The sequence below is a fragment of the Rhipicephalus sanguineus genome, chromosome 1, assembly GCF_013339695.2.
Source record: "Rhipicephalus sanguineus isolate Rsan-2018 chromosome 1, BIME_Rsan_1.4, whole genome shotgun sequence".
NCBI classification, from domain to species: Eukaryota; Metazoa; Arthropoda; class Arachnida; order Ixodida; family Ixodidae; genus Rhipicephalus; species Rhipicephalus sanguineus.
Window position 1 is genome coordinate 300,885,511 of NC_051176.1, and position 15,304 is coordinate 300,900,814.

At 44.3% G+C, this 15,304-nt stretch overlaps 1 long non-coding RNA gene across 1 annotated transcript; it reads right to left on the reverse strand.

Annotated features, from left to right (window-relative positions):
- Window positions 1-282: 282 nt before the first annotated feature.
- Window positions 283-3,402, reverse strand: LOC125756899 (uncharacterized). Its single transcript, XR_007414857.1, has 2 exons — window positions 3,233-3,402; window positions 283-382 (listed from the first exon to the last, which is right to left on the reverse strand). It is a non-coding gene; the product is annotated as an uncharacterized LOC125756899 (long non-coding RNA).
- Between the last annotated feature and the right edge of the window lie 11,902 nt (window positions 3,403-15,304).

The window sequence follows — 15,304 nt, forward strand, 5'->3', positions numbered from 1 at the left end:
AACATTTTGACAAACTAACTTGTCTTCAAGTTCCAGCCTTGAAGAAAAGTCCGCTTAATCGAAGCGGCTCCGGCGACACCCTGTGTTCAAGAATTTTTTATCTCAGCAAAATTGGTGTTCTGGCCAAAGAATTGGTTAGCCCTATTTATTCAGACATGACATTGCCTTAATTCATTGTTCTCAACACATCTAAGCATTTTGATGTCGGGCCATTTTCATTACTTGTGTTTTATGGAATACGTTATACCACGCTTCCAAAAGTAAATGCGAAATTCCAACAAATGTCGTTATCATGCATAACCTTTATTGTAGCAATTCCAAACAATATGTTGGCCACTTGACATAGGCTGGAGCAATGGAATTGATGACTTTGTTCAAGAACCTGCACGAAAAAGGCACAGTAAAGTACAACGTGTCTCAAATCAGACATGTATCAGCACAACAAAAATCGGAAGGCTGTCTTGGCAAACACACGAGCACAGCAGCAATACTTTGCTAAATCATCGAACATTTGTAAACGCCAATAGGAGCAGTTCAATGGCTTATTTTGTCTCAATGAAGTAAATTTAGATATGTTAAAGAATCTTGAGTAGGCAAAATTTAGAGTTCCTCTACAATGGTGTGTGTCAATAATATCGTGGTTTTGGGAATACCTGGAATTCTAATTTCAGCCTGCACACAAAAGGCACGATGAGCCAGGAACATGTTTCAGTCAAGCATGCACCTACACCAGCATAACCAAGAAACAAATAAAACGAAACAAGAAGCTAGTTTGGTTAAACAACAACAAACACCGTAGCACAGGGCGACATTGGTTTAGGGAAAAATTCGCCCTAGTTGGTAGCACATGCAAAGAATTTTTTCGCATAACCAACACAAGAACAAAAATGGAGACACAACATGTGCACTAACTTTCAGTAGAATGGTTTATTGCACACGAGGCAAACGGTTGCACAATGCCGGGGCACTCACACTGCACCAAGACGCAATGCACCGAGATTTGTCTTTTTCCATTTCATTTTTAGATATACATAACACTCATAAACTCACAGACTACTGCACATTCCAGAAAGTCTATTCTTTATCTGACAAGGACAGGGACAGAGTACTAACACAAGTGGTACGGATATTTGCGATTTTGGCAGCTTATAGTATTATCAATCTCGTTAGTTAAGCTCTATTGGTTGATAAAACCTTTGAGTTCTGCTAGAAAGGTTCACACCCACACGCTCTACAGGACAATGCAAGCCACCCATCATTGGCTTTATTTACAAGATTACAATGCTCTATTAACCTATCATTCATGCAGCTGCTTGTTTACACGACATACTGCTTACTGTAGGAAAGAGGTATCTGATAAGCGACAGTTTCTCCACATTCCACAAACCGCATTCTATGTCGTTTCTGGCAAGCAGTTGTCTTCTTCGATGCTTGGTTGCTAATTCTGCAAATCGATTTCAGCTTTCATGGAGCGTAAAAACTATTTGTACATTAGCAAGTGACATCAACCTTATGATGTAGTGCAAGATTTCGTGTAAGTGTGGCACAACAGCTATTCCTTTTTGAGCAACATCACTGTTGGAATGGCAGACTAGAGCAATGGAGTGGTACTTCCTAATCGGGACCTCTGCGACTAACACCTTTGTTTGAGTGACGTGTTGTGTGTGAATCTTTCCAATGTGCTATGTGTTCCGTTGAGTTGTTGCGCTATTCAAGTACAGAATAAAAAGGTTGGCATCACGTGCTAATGTGCAAGTAGTTTTTCAGCTCGATGCAAGCTGAAATCGATTTGCAGAATCAGCACTCAAGCACCAAAGACGACGACTGCCTGCAAGAAACAACATAGGACACAGTTCCTGGAATGCAGAGAAGCTGTCATTTATCAGATACCTCTTTCATGCGGTAAGCAGTATGCCGGGAAATGGGCCACTGCAGGAATGATAGGTTAAGAGAGCATTTTTAAAAGAGGCGAGCGAATGTTGGGTGAGTTAGTGTCTCGACATAGTAAATACCATCGTAAGTAGCGCAACTAGACAGGACAACAGTGTTCGTCTGTTCCTTTCTGTTGTCCTGCCTAGTTGTGGTACATACAATGGCATTTATAAGACAGCATTGTAATCTTGTAAACACGATGGATGTCTGGCGTTACAGTGTAGAGCATGTGAGTGGGAACCTTTCTTTCAGAACACAAATGTTTTATCAGCTAATAGAGTTGAACTAACGAAGTTGATAATAGAAGCTGCAAAAATTGCAATAGGGGGTATCAATTTTGTTAGCACTCCTCGACTGTCCTTCTCGAATGAAGCACTGACTTTCTTGAACATGGAGTAGTTCGCGAAGTGATCAGTATGCCGTATATTTTGCTAAAATAAAGCGGAAGAAGACATCTCTCTGCATGGCACCCTGGTTAAGTTTGAGGGCACCACCCCATTGTCTACAAGTGCCTCGTGTGCAATAAACCATTTTTTTTAAACTTAGTGCACAGATTGTCCCTTTTCGGCTTTGTGTTGCTTATGTGCTAAAAATTTTTACCAAGTGTGTTGAGGTCACTTATGAGTACAGAAAACAAGATACTTTAGAAATTTCAACCACAGATACACACAAGCACAACAGCAAAACCTAGTTAACAGTAGAAAGTAACAGCCAAAGGAAAGTGCAGCTGAACAGTTGATATGTTTCAGAATCCCGGGTAAGCAAAATCAACGAGTTCCTCCACAACGGTGGCCATCATAATCGTGTCGTGGTTTCGGCAATACTCAGAACTTTATTTTCATCCTGCACGCAAATGGCACAATGAAGTCAGCCAAGCATGTGCGTGCAACAGCTTACCCTATATATGTCTTTCAAAAATTATGACAATTCGGAACATTTTCGAAACATATGTTTTGACGCCTTCTGCACATCCTTCTAAGGCCTCACAGCAAAGTTACTTGAACACGGGCATGAGCTGGCACAGGTGACCTGTCGGCGGGTTCAGGTGACGCACTTCCACATTCATCACCCTCAACACAGATTGTAACCAGGCAGGCATTATCTACGCTTTCAGTAGTTGAGTTTTGTGCTGAAAAGTTACTAGCTTTCATTATTTTGCATCGAGGCGGTCTGGCGAAAAAGCGGCTCAATTGCAGCATGAAGTCGGCGATGTTTTTGCCGACGCGATAGGGAGCCGATAGCTTTCTTTTTTCTTTCCATGGCAGACCCTTTCGCGCGGAAAGCTGAAAATGACACTTACGTCTGTTGGGTGTCTGGAAGACAATGAGGTCCTGGAGTTTTGACACGAAAAAATAGCAGGACGAACAAGAAGCACATTCCGAAAAGACGGAGAAAGGATATTCAACTTGAAACGCTTGAAACTATGCTGCGCAGTTATCGTCGGCGGGTCGGCTGGGTCGGCGGCTTCGGTGGAAAGAGAGAACACTGTAAAAGAGAGCGAGATAAGAGCGAGAGCGCCAGAGCGGCGTCACGGGCGGCCAATGAGAGGGCACGACACGATGACGTAGAATGACGAAGTGTGTGGCGACCAATGGCGACCGTGGATGGCGACATGTCTCGACCATGGCCTCCGAGATGGGGGGGGGGGGGGGACGCGCCCGCTATCTCTGAGGCCATGTCTCGCCTCTCGACGGCGGGAGGGTGAGGAAAAGACGCTTTTCTTCCGCCCTCGCTAGGAGCGCGCCTCGGCAAGCAGTCTGCGCGCGAACGAACTGGAGATGACGCTCGAAGGGTCCGGGGGCACTCTCGGTCCCCATACTGCCCATACATTGTATCACATTTTATTTCATCAATTAAGCGATGGTGATCGATGTTCGGCGAATGATTTTGTATCCTTCACGTGCATGGTGGGCTAAAAGATGGGAAAATTTGGTTTACCGATCTTCACATGTTAAAATGGGGAGAAATATAAACCCGCTACCCTTTCTTTTTATTGCGCATGCGGTTCAGGCGACCAATATTTGCGATTACGAACGTATACGAGCGACCGAAGTTCATATGTGCGCATTTTAATGGCAAAAGCTCTAGAAAAAAAATGTTCACTAAACGTTTTAAAAAGACTTCCTGTAAAAAACGTTTTTTCAACGTCTTCTAAAAAACTTCTTGTGAAAAACGTTTATTCAACGTTGCATAATATACCTAGATGTCTGCATACCTTTTTAGTCGTTTCAAGAAGTTTTTTAGAGGTTTTGTGTTTCGTGGGGGGTGCCCGCGATGAACGGAACTTTAAGTCGACCCATGCGCTCCTTCGCATCCCCACATGGTTCCCTTTAGTGAAAGATGGTGAAATTGTTTTTTCTTTCTTTTCTAGTTTCTGCCAAGTATGTACCAACAGGCCTAGCAACAGATTCTCATCACGTAACGTTCAGCATATATTTGCTGGTAGCTAAAAACAATGGCTCATTCTCAAGTCAAATCGCACACGATCTGCATTGCAGGAATTTGTACTCGCTAGACGTCTCATTCTTGCCGAGTGAGCAACCGAACACGCACGTCAAGGGCGACTACCGGGAGAAAAAAACAAGGAAAACAACTTGTGCTCATAGTGCCACGTACCTCCAAATTCAAATAAAACCCACAAATCCTCTACGTGATGGCGCTAATTGTCTGTTGGCCCATGCATGTCCCTCTGAGCACTAGAGACAGTTTTCTCTTGCAGTTGCAGCTGGGACGTTCGTACATATATCGTACGAAGAACTCAAAGTTTCGCTTTCTCGTTGCCGCGCTCTTGGCCTACAATGACCGCAAACAGAACGCTTACATATAAAGAAAGTATGCTGTGGCATTTACAATAACAAAGAGCTGAGCTATAGTTGGTAGGTATCCGCATGCCTGGACATGCGCAGATAAGTTTTGTGTCTTCATTTTCCGCCGCTGTGCGCCTGTTCAGTTGTTAGTCGGTGTTCGTGGTTTCTTATTTTACTTCTCTCTTGTGTCCGTGTTTGCACCTCCTGTCTCTTTAAACGTGGCATTTACACTGTCAACAGAATTCTCGCCAGCCTGCTCTGGAAGAGTCGTCGATCCTGCTGTTTGCGATCGCAAAGATTACGAGTCGAGTTGAAAAGCCGACGCGCGTATGGTAAACTGAGCATCCTGGTGAGAAAGATGATTCTGTAATGGTTTTAACTGTGCTAATTAAAACAAGGACAACAAAGGAAGAGAAGACAGCTCGTGCGCAGTGTTCTCCTACTTTGATGTCCAATTGTTTTAGCGCAGTTGAAACCATTGCGGAATGAACGTCAACGAACTAGCCCAACTTGCTGCAAAGGATATGCGGTTATCGAAGTTAACGTTGGGACGAGCCGGTGATTAGGTCGCGCGGGTGGTTACATATCGTGTCAAACCGAACAAGTCGCCAACGCACCGCACGGCGCGCTGGCAGGTGTACACTACTGAATAATCATGGTATTCAACGCTTTTAGTACAGTATTTGAAACTCGATCTAACGAAATCCGATTTTACAAAAATTTTCATTCCCCGCAGCCACCCATATGGTTCAGTGTTATCAACCGAATTAACGAACTAACTGGCCGCCAAAAATAATAATATAACGAATTTTAAGCGATTTCCTTATTTCGGGCAGACCGATATTTCTTCGAGCGTCCCCTTCACCATAGTCACGGCGCTAGCTTTATTTTGACGAGGCTGCACGCCGAACACATGCACGGAACGACGAGCGTTTCTTTTCTCACAGACTCCATCCGGGTAACTTGCATCTGGGGATATTTTCCCCGTTTGCTTCTTGAAGATCTCCCTATGTCTGGGTACTACCTAGGAACACGTGCAATGCTCTTTTTATCCCTAGGAGAGCTTTGCTGTGTCGTTTGCGGGTTGGCGCGCGAGGTTTTTGTTGTTGACGTTGGGACGTTGGTGGCGGACGGCGCGTCCGTGCTCGCCGGGTGTGTACGATCTACAGTGTTCTATCCCATGTAGCCCTGTCGCGCTATTGTAGCCACCATAGTCGCGCTGTCACTTACCGTCCTTTTTGTTGTTGACGTTGGGACGTTGGTGGCGGACGGCGCGTCCGTGCTCGCCGGGTGTGTATGATCTACAGTGTTCTATCCCATGTAGTCGCGCTGTCACTTACCGTCCGTCCTTGTCTTTAATCCCGTCGAACGCCTCGAGATGAGTTTTCTTTGCCATTATCAGTGTAGCTGAGAATATTGTGCGTTTTTGGAAATTGGCATGAACGAAAGCACTTCGCTGATCGCGGGCAATTAATTGATCGCGATCACGACCGATCGGGATTGGGCTCGATCCGGATCAGGTGTACCTACATGGTCATTTCTAATTGTTTAATTGCGATCTGCGCATCGATACCTGGCTCCTAGATCGCGATTTGACTGATGTCTGCGTCAAACTCGATCCGGATTAGTCTGGACCGAGCAGCAGCAATGATTGATGATCGCGATCAAGAAATCCGGTCCGGGTCAACCTTGACTGCGATCAAAAGTGCCTGCGTGTCACCGGTATTACTTGCAATAGCTATTCTGCCCGCGCATGTGATTGAGTTTTAATATAGTTGATGCTAAAAATCTAGGGCACGTGCACTCAAAGTAATGAAAGTGTCCATGCTTCTATAAAAAAAGAGCCGAGCAGGATCCTTAGACGTCAGGTGGTAATAAGAAATAATTGCAACTGCTGGTTACATCACATTGCTAGTGTTCAATATTTGGACATACAATGACAAGGATACGTCTACATGGTGAGTAAATAAAGAGAAGCGAAATGTTTTGAGAAGCAGCATGACTGCTTTCATTCATGTTGTCGCACGGGTGTATCAGTGGTGTGAATGCACCTGCAACTTTGTTTCTACAGTTGGTGGTTGGTAAAGGTGCACCTTTTTAAGACAAGTTTTCCTTTGGTCATGAGACTTTATAACTGGCTTAATGTAAAATGTGAAGTTAAATGCACCATTATTAGATTAGATGGTACATTTAGCTTCTAGATGGGTGACACACTTCTATAGGCATGGGATACTTAGTTCATTTGGTTCAGTTCAGCCCAGCACTGGAACTTTCACCATTCCACGAATGCACCCCTTCAATTGCTACTGCAGTTTCTTCTACCTACAACTGCCATTTGCAGACTAGAGCAAATGCACACAACCAACATTTGTAGCTGCAAATGCTTGCTCCTTTGTTATACTGAAATTAGTTTTTTTTTTCATGTGTTGCTCTTGTACTTGACATCAAAACAACAGAAATGGAAATGTCACTTGTGTTGTTTGGTTTGTTTCCTGACTGAGAACCTGTGACCTTTGACTATTGTGTTGCTTCATCCCTTGACCTTTGCTTTTGCGATGCTCTGTCGCAAGAGTGTACCTGCCTGTCTGTTGCCGATTCTGCATGTGCTGCTTTAATGGTTCACAAAGTGACACACATGAATGGTTTACCGTGTACTTTCAGCATTTTTTTTGCATTCACACAAGTGGAAAAATGTAGTTGTTTTCAAATTGCAGCTGCCCACATACCAACAAAGCCACATATACCTGTACCCTCTAAACAAGGAAGCATGACGTTTCAGTTAATAAGGCAAGGACCAATGTTAATGGAGTGTGGAAATTTTTTTCTCACCATGTCCCCTTTCTTGTTGATTTCTCTTGTCATAAATGCTTGCATCTTAGCTGTTCTCACTTTATGTGTGCTTACTGGTATGAAGTTTATTTTGTGCTATTGAGAGCTGTTTTCACTGAATTTCACCCGTTTTAAGACAGTTGCTAATATTTTCCTGTGATAGCCAGCCCGAATGAGAAGTAGGAAACCATGCAGGACATGTGGTTCTTTTTCATTTGACACTTCAGTGAGCTTCGACAGCTTTTGGACAGCGGTGACTGCAATAAAGATTTGTGTGCAGGAGGATCACCATTTGTTTTTGACTGCCTGCACGGGAAGGTAGGACGTAGTATATGATGTCACAAACACAGGGTGGTACGCATTCAAAGGTGTAATACGGGTCTCGCTAAAGAATGTTTAACCCTTTGAGGTGCGAAGCATGAGTTGGCAGTAAGCATTCCATCTTCGTCGTCTCTGTGTACCCTGTCCTCTTCGTGCTGCACCACCTTAATGAAAAATTTTGGCCGCTGTTCAGCCGCACATTAAAAAACATGCCCGACAAGCAATTTTTGATCGGCAATGGGAAGGATATAATTACAGAGCTCGTGCAGAAGTACAAGGAATCGATCGAAAAAAAAAAAAAAAAGATCGGACACAGTGTCACTGACAAAGTACTTCAGAGAAGCACCCTTTTAGTGCGAGGTAAGGAGGCACGAAGGTTGCCCTAGTGCTACCTTAACTCAAGAGAGCACCAAGGAAGGCCTCAGTGAGGGAACCTTGGTAAGAAGCGTTATAGAATACATGGCAAGGCGTCCTGAAGCAGTTATGGCCTCCTCGCTGAGGCAAGGAGCATTTCAGAATACGGGCCTTACTTCAACATTAAAGGCTTGCTAATCTGAAACACTGAATCAGTTTTTATTGATAAAGTAATCAAGGACTTTTACTCGCCTTGGTTTCATGGCAGTATGTTATTAAGAGGGAAAAGAATGGTACAAATTGCTTTTTTTAACTTTGCACCAAAAACTATAAGTTCTTCAGTGTTCTCAAAACCATGTGGCCTGAATAGAAATTGCCACGAGCTCATAAATTATCTTGTTTTAGTGGTGTAACAAGTGATGCACTCATTCAGTTTACCATTAATATTGCCATGCTTATCTTTCACTGCATGCATTTCGGTCTTTCCTATAGAGTTGCCTGGTAGCTGTTTCGATGCCATCACCTTTTTCACTGCTCTTTGATATCATAATTCCATATGTCACTGGGCTTATATTTATTGATAGCTTTAATAGCTAAGCAAATTCTATTTATCTATGCCCACCCACTTATCTGTTTTTTCTTTATCCAGTCTTTTGTGGTTCAAGAGATGTTGCTTACTTCTTGCATTGATGCTTTACCTCCAACTTCGACTACAGATTCAGAAATCGGTCTAGTTGTGGTTTCCTCTATGTCTTTTGTTTCTTCTTGTTCTAAGGTGTCGTATTTGTTTTCTAGGGGAATTCTAAAGTATTCTGTTTTTTCCTGGCTATACCTGGGTTGGCCTATGCATTAGTGGTTATTTTTTTGTGTGTGTTCTTCAAACTGGGGGCAAGGATTGCACTCACTAGCCTATGATCGCTTCATTTTACATATCTATACCCTGTAGCTATCAGATGAATGAGATCACTAAGACATTTAAACACTTTTTTTTTCAATGATCAAATGACTGGGACGAACTACCACCAGTCCACAAAGAGAATGAGAACTATGAATCTTGAACTGTAATACACCTGTATGGTTCCATGTCGTACATTTGTTTATGATGTTGGTGCATGTGAATGATATGTTTTTATTGATCATTGTTTATTCTTATTGTGTATTCGTTAGCCTTGTGCTTCATGTGTTTATTAAACCAACTATTTTTTTTCTATGTTCATTACTTATTTACACACACACACAACACACATGCACACACATCCACATATACCTAACAGAATGGCTGATTGGGTGAGTTGGCAATTCTTGATACTTGAAATAGGGCGTCACTACACAGGAACTTAAGTATCATATATAACTACTTCTGTTCATTTGCCCTGCTGTTCTGGGCTCAAGGCCTGCAGTAACAGATAAAACAAAACTTCTACTCCATTTTGTGATGTGTTTATATCTGCTTACCTATTGCGAAGCAAGTTTTTACGAACTCACTGGAAAGGTAAAGCGCATGCTTGATACTGGCTGTTGGGTGTGTGGCCAATTCTTGCAGATTTATATGTTGCGTTCCCCAAAGCAACTCTGCCTACGCAAAGCCCCAAACCTTGCTTGTGCTTGTCTGTAACGTCGTTTGGGTTTTTCAGTACTCCCTGCAAGTCTGCATGGGCAACTTTTACGTTACACTAATATGAAAAATATAAAAGTCCTAGTTAGGGCATGTGGTGACAGCATCATGGTGTCAAATAATTTGCAATACCGATGCCACTTGTCCATTAAAATTTGTGCATGCTAATAAATGCATCAAAAAGTGTGTGATCATGCAGGGTGGTCATTTCAACACCTGCGGTAGGGCAAGTGATTTATAACTTTTACAAACCTTTACGAGTCGTGTGTGGCATGCAGCGTGACATTCAGAGTTTTTTCGCACTTTTCCTTATTTCTTACTTATTCTTTTTCTTTTGCATTGCACATAAAAAAATGGGACGAGCCAGTAAATTTTCATCCTTCCTGAATCTTTGACCGTAAGCTGCATTAAAATTGAATAATTTGCAGGAAAACTACAGCCCAATGAAACAGGTCAGTTCTAAAAGAATGACCATGCACATTTGAATACATGTCTAGCTGGCATGATTTCACTGCCACGGCAATAGCAGCTTTGCTGGATGCATTAGGCAGCGTTTTGAGAATATGACACCGATTTCCTCACTCAGCCTTTTCAGACAAGCGGTGAAAAACATAATACCGGTGTCGCACAACCCCTTTCGATCACAATCGGGCCTGATCCACATCGAATTTCTTGATCATGATTGGGTCTTTTACTCAAGCTGAAGAAGGCGGCCATCGCTGTTCATAAATTTAATACCCATAGGGCTCAAACGCGATGTAAAGGCGGTGTCTAGCGTTACGCCCAGACGTAACGATTAACAGTTGCTAGAGTACCGTCCAGGGTGTCGCTCACGGAGCGCACTTGACTCTCACTTCGCCAGCATACGTGGATTGTCACTCGGGGAGACAGTATCGCTGAGCCCGCAGCGCATTCACTGTGAACACGCGTCCCGGACGCAACACGTGCGCTCCGCCTTTCAGAATGCGTACCCACATGCAAAAAGTTCGTCGTCTACAAGATCGACATCTTCAGAAATTGCGAGGCCCTTTAACTAAAGCAGGGGGCAATCTCGAAGCGTTCGATGGGTGTAAAAACTGGAACGGACGGAAAGTAAACACACCTCGGCCGCAGATCACCACCCGCGCGCGCACAAACTTCGTATTCGTAGACAAGTTTAACACGCGCCATCAACAAGTAGCCGAGTCTGGCCGAGTGGCTGGGGCTGGGTCTCTTAGGGATAAACAGTTGCCTAGGTAGTACCCAGACGTAGAGGGATTTTCAAGGAGCAAGCGGACGAAAAGTCTCCAGATCTCAAGTTACCCGGATGGAGTCTGTGAGAAAAGAAACGCTCGTCACGGAACGGACTCGGCAGTCGGTACCGCTCTTCGGACCGGCGGTGGTTGCTTTCGTTATTTAATGGTTTTATGCGAAAGATATAGCACTGGTCGTCTCCTCGCATCTTTCTCGCTCGGCCTGCTCGCGCAATCACAACATTCGTTCGCCGTGACCTTGCTTCACGTGACCTGGTCTGCATCGCCCCGGACATGTAGAACCCCCATGCGCGTCCGGACCCGGGCCGTCCTCCGTGTCTCTAGAGGATTTTTCACATGCGCATGCGTGGGCTAGCGGCAAAACCAATGCCGTCGTAGCTTTTTTGGTGTACGTCAAATTTTTCGATATCGAAGGACCGAAAAATCTTTCTGGATCTACGAAATAATTCGCACGTGGTCATCAATTCGTTAAATCGGGTTTTAACTGTATAACGACTGCTTTGTAACTGCGTCATGTCGCTGTGAAACCGGCCGCTAAAGGTGCACGTGGGCTCGGGTGCAAGTGTTGATCGAGTCAAAATTACGCCGATACGACACGAAACTAGACCCTGGAACCTACCTGGACCCTACTTAGCCCTAAATTTTCGCGTTTCAATCAGCGAGTACTGTAGTACGTGTGGTTTGGCCTGGTCGTCGAGTCCAGTTTTTTGCTTCACTCGTGCACCACTTGCACAGTCGGGAATGGCGCGGGCACGAGGACACTTTCGTTGGTCAGCCCGACAGCGTCGAAGCGGTTGAAGCACAAGCTTCAAGGAAAAGCTGAACGTTTTCGAGAGCGGAAGCGTGTTTAACAAGTAGCAGTTCTTCGTCAGCATCGGCAGGTTGGTTGGTTGGTTTACTGGTGTAAAAGCGACTCGGGCGTTAGACGAGACGACGTGCGTAGCGGGGGGTTCCCAATTTCGACCACCTCGCCTTTTAACGTGCACTGACATCGCACAGTACACGGGCATTTCGCCTCCGTCGAATTGAGACACCCACGGCTGGGATCGAACCCACGACCTTTGGGTCAGCAGCCGAGCATCCGCGGCAGACTTCCAGTAGGTCGCGGTGGCGTCAATGGCAATGGGACTGGCACGTGTGCGTTTGTGGAGCTCACCTAATGCCTGGTGTCAGTGATGAAGTCACGCAGGCACACTGTGGAGATGGCAGAAGGTGAGCTCTACTGTCCCTGGAGGAGCTGATGACACACATTGGTGTTGCAAGCATAGGTCGGCAAAAAAATTGGAGCTCACTCAAAAATATATATTTTGGTCTGAGGGCTCACTTGGACTAAAAATTTTCTCAACCGGGCTCACTCGGACTCCAACTCAACAACATATACGCAGCCGGACTCACTCAGATTCAGACTCACGGCTTGACCAGAGTCTGAGTGGGCCTGAGTGAGTAGACTCACGAGTTTGTTAGCATAAAATTAGCGTTTTTGATCACGGTGTCAATGCCCTATAAAATATCTCACATAATCAGTGCTCTACGATACGCCTTTTGATCTTGAAGGAAAGAAGATGGCTTTTAAGGGCTCGTTTTTCTTTGTTAGACGCAATATTATTGAGAACTAACAGACAATAATGCCAAGGACAGTATAGGAGATGTTATTTGTAATAATTGGAATATAAATGTCAAGAAAGTAAAGTGGACGAAAAGATAACTTGCCGCCGGTAGGGACCGAACCTGCGACCTTCGAATAACGCGTCCGATGCTCTACCACTGAGCTACGGCGGCGGTCATCCGCCCGTCCACTTTATAGGGTATATATGTGCATTTAAACCTAGGAGTGTTAGGCAGCGCCGATTGCAGCCATGGCGGCGAGTGTGGAACACCCTTTTTCTGCCTTTTTGGCGTCACGTAGCACGTGATCTATTTTACGAGCAGGCAGCTGACCAATAATCCCTCGCATACTACCTGAAGGCATCAAGTCTGCCAGAACGAGACCCTTGCTATGATTGAAGGAAAGAAGATGGCTTTTAAGGGCTCGTTTTTCTTGTACTTTGAAATGCGAGTTATGAGCGGTTTCAATCAAGTGAGGACATTTTTATGAAATACGCGACTCACACGAAGTATTTCTATAAAGAACTTCCTGTGAACGAGTTTGCGGGGTGAGGTCATGGCACCCGGCCCCTTACTCATGCCTTTGATCAGTAAATACCGAGGTGGTGCATGAATGCTAGTGCGTTGAAATGTGTGTGAATAGACTTCAGCATAAACGCAAGCTGATATAAGGTGGATAGTAATGCTGAAGATGAGTACACTTAAACCTCATTGTAATAAAGTCGCATTTCACATGAAAATAACTTCGCTATATCCGAAAATTTGCTATACGCGTATATTGGAACCACTGTATCTATTACTAAGGCTAGTTTTCATCTACTTTGTTATAACTGATAATTCATCATATCCGTGTTCGTTATATCGAGGTTTGAGTGTAGACAGGACCATAGGTCGGCAATAAAGGGTGGACCTCACTCAGACTCGCCAAAATCTTCCTCTACCGGACTCACTCAGACTCACTAAAATTTTCTTCAACTGGACTCACCCGGACTCGCAGCCCGATCCGAGTATGAGCGAGTCGACTCATGAGTGAGTTTGCCGACGAATGGTTGCAAGTGGCCGGGGTAGTAGAGTAGCAGGGTGTCTATCGAGTTGACATTTCTAAATTCCCTGAGTTTTCCAGGTTTTCCCTGAGTGTTTTTGCTAAAATTCCCTGAATGAAACAAAACTTTGTTTTATGTCAAGATGGGTAGACACGATGTCGCTCGATGATGTCACTCTCTAGTACGCACGTTTAAAAATAAAGATGACTTAATCCCATTTGAATAGTACAGAGAACAGTTAAACCTCAATATAGCGAAGTTGGTAAAAGCGGCAATTTACTTCGTTATAGCAAAACTTTGTTAAACTGAAATTCGACCTTTCATGCAAGGCATATAGTTACCGAAGGATTAATATTATACTGAAAATGCCAAAAGAATGCTCGGCAACATGAAAAAGCTTTTTTTTTTCATGAAAAAAAATCAGTTTTGTTGAGCCTGAGGTGCAGCAATCACAATTATATGCCTTGCCTGAGTGTTACGTGTAAAGATGAAACAAATGCACTGTGGAACTGCGCTTATTCTGCTGCTGCAGCTTGTCAAATCCTCGCGTGTTGCCCAGAGCAGTGCGACGCCTTTGCTATCATGTTGCCCAGCCGAACCATTTGCTCTCCACGAACGCGCAACATCGAAAACCATCGCACGTTAGAAAAAGAGTCACAGTTTCACCGCGAGAGCGAAATAGTGAATATGATAGCAACAAATAAAAATTTTATACGAATATAGGCTAGCAGCTCCCTCCTTCAGGAAACGCAGCCGCTGCATTAAGAGAAGTGACCTATCTATGGCTCAGGGGCGTATTCTGCTGAAGTAGGTCAGGACGCGACGCTTCAGGTCGTGGTGCTTGGAGATGATGGTAATGGCAGGCAGCACAGGACATGAGCTAGGAGTACATGTTAGAACCTTGTATTTGAATGAGGATTATGCTCTCAGCTAGGGCAACCTCCAGCAAAATGAATCAGCTGCCAACGTCCTCAGGCTTCAGCCAGAGAAGAGATAGTCAAACTGTGGGCTTACCCTGCCAGCCTTCCATCGCCGTATCGTCAGGAAAAACGCAATCGTGTCTGCAGGTCACCTACTGAAGGTGGCTGATGCATGTGGGCCTTCTACCTTTATTGTTCGTAGTGGCAATGTGCAGCACTGGCTAACTAGCGGAGCAGCAGATGGTTGTCATCCAGGTCTGATCTAGGAGTGGTGGTGTTCTGTGTTCATTCCTTGGCTGATCTTCAACATGCACCATCATGAGTGGCCACTACTAGTGCCCACTACATGGTTTGGGTGGAGCATTGCAATTGCATAGCCGATGGTAAAAAATTTATGAATAAGTGTTTATAATAGGGCTGCCTTTTGTGCACAACTTAAGTGTTCAGTGACTCAGTGCTCTTTATGTTCTAAATTCTGCAATTCTGCACTGAACTGTGCACATATTGTTGGATTAGGTAGAAATAAATGCAGTAAACCCTCTATGCTTTCACAAATCAACAATACTATATGAAATTTGTTTAGAATATTCATACACAGTTGAATTTTAAGAACTTCTGAATAATA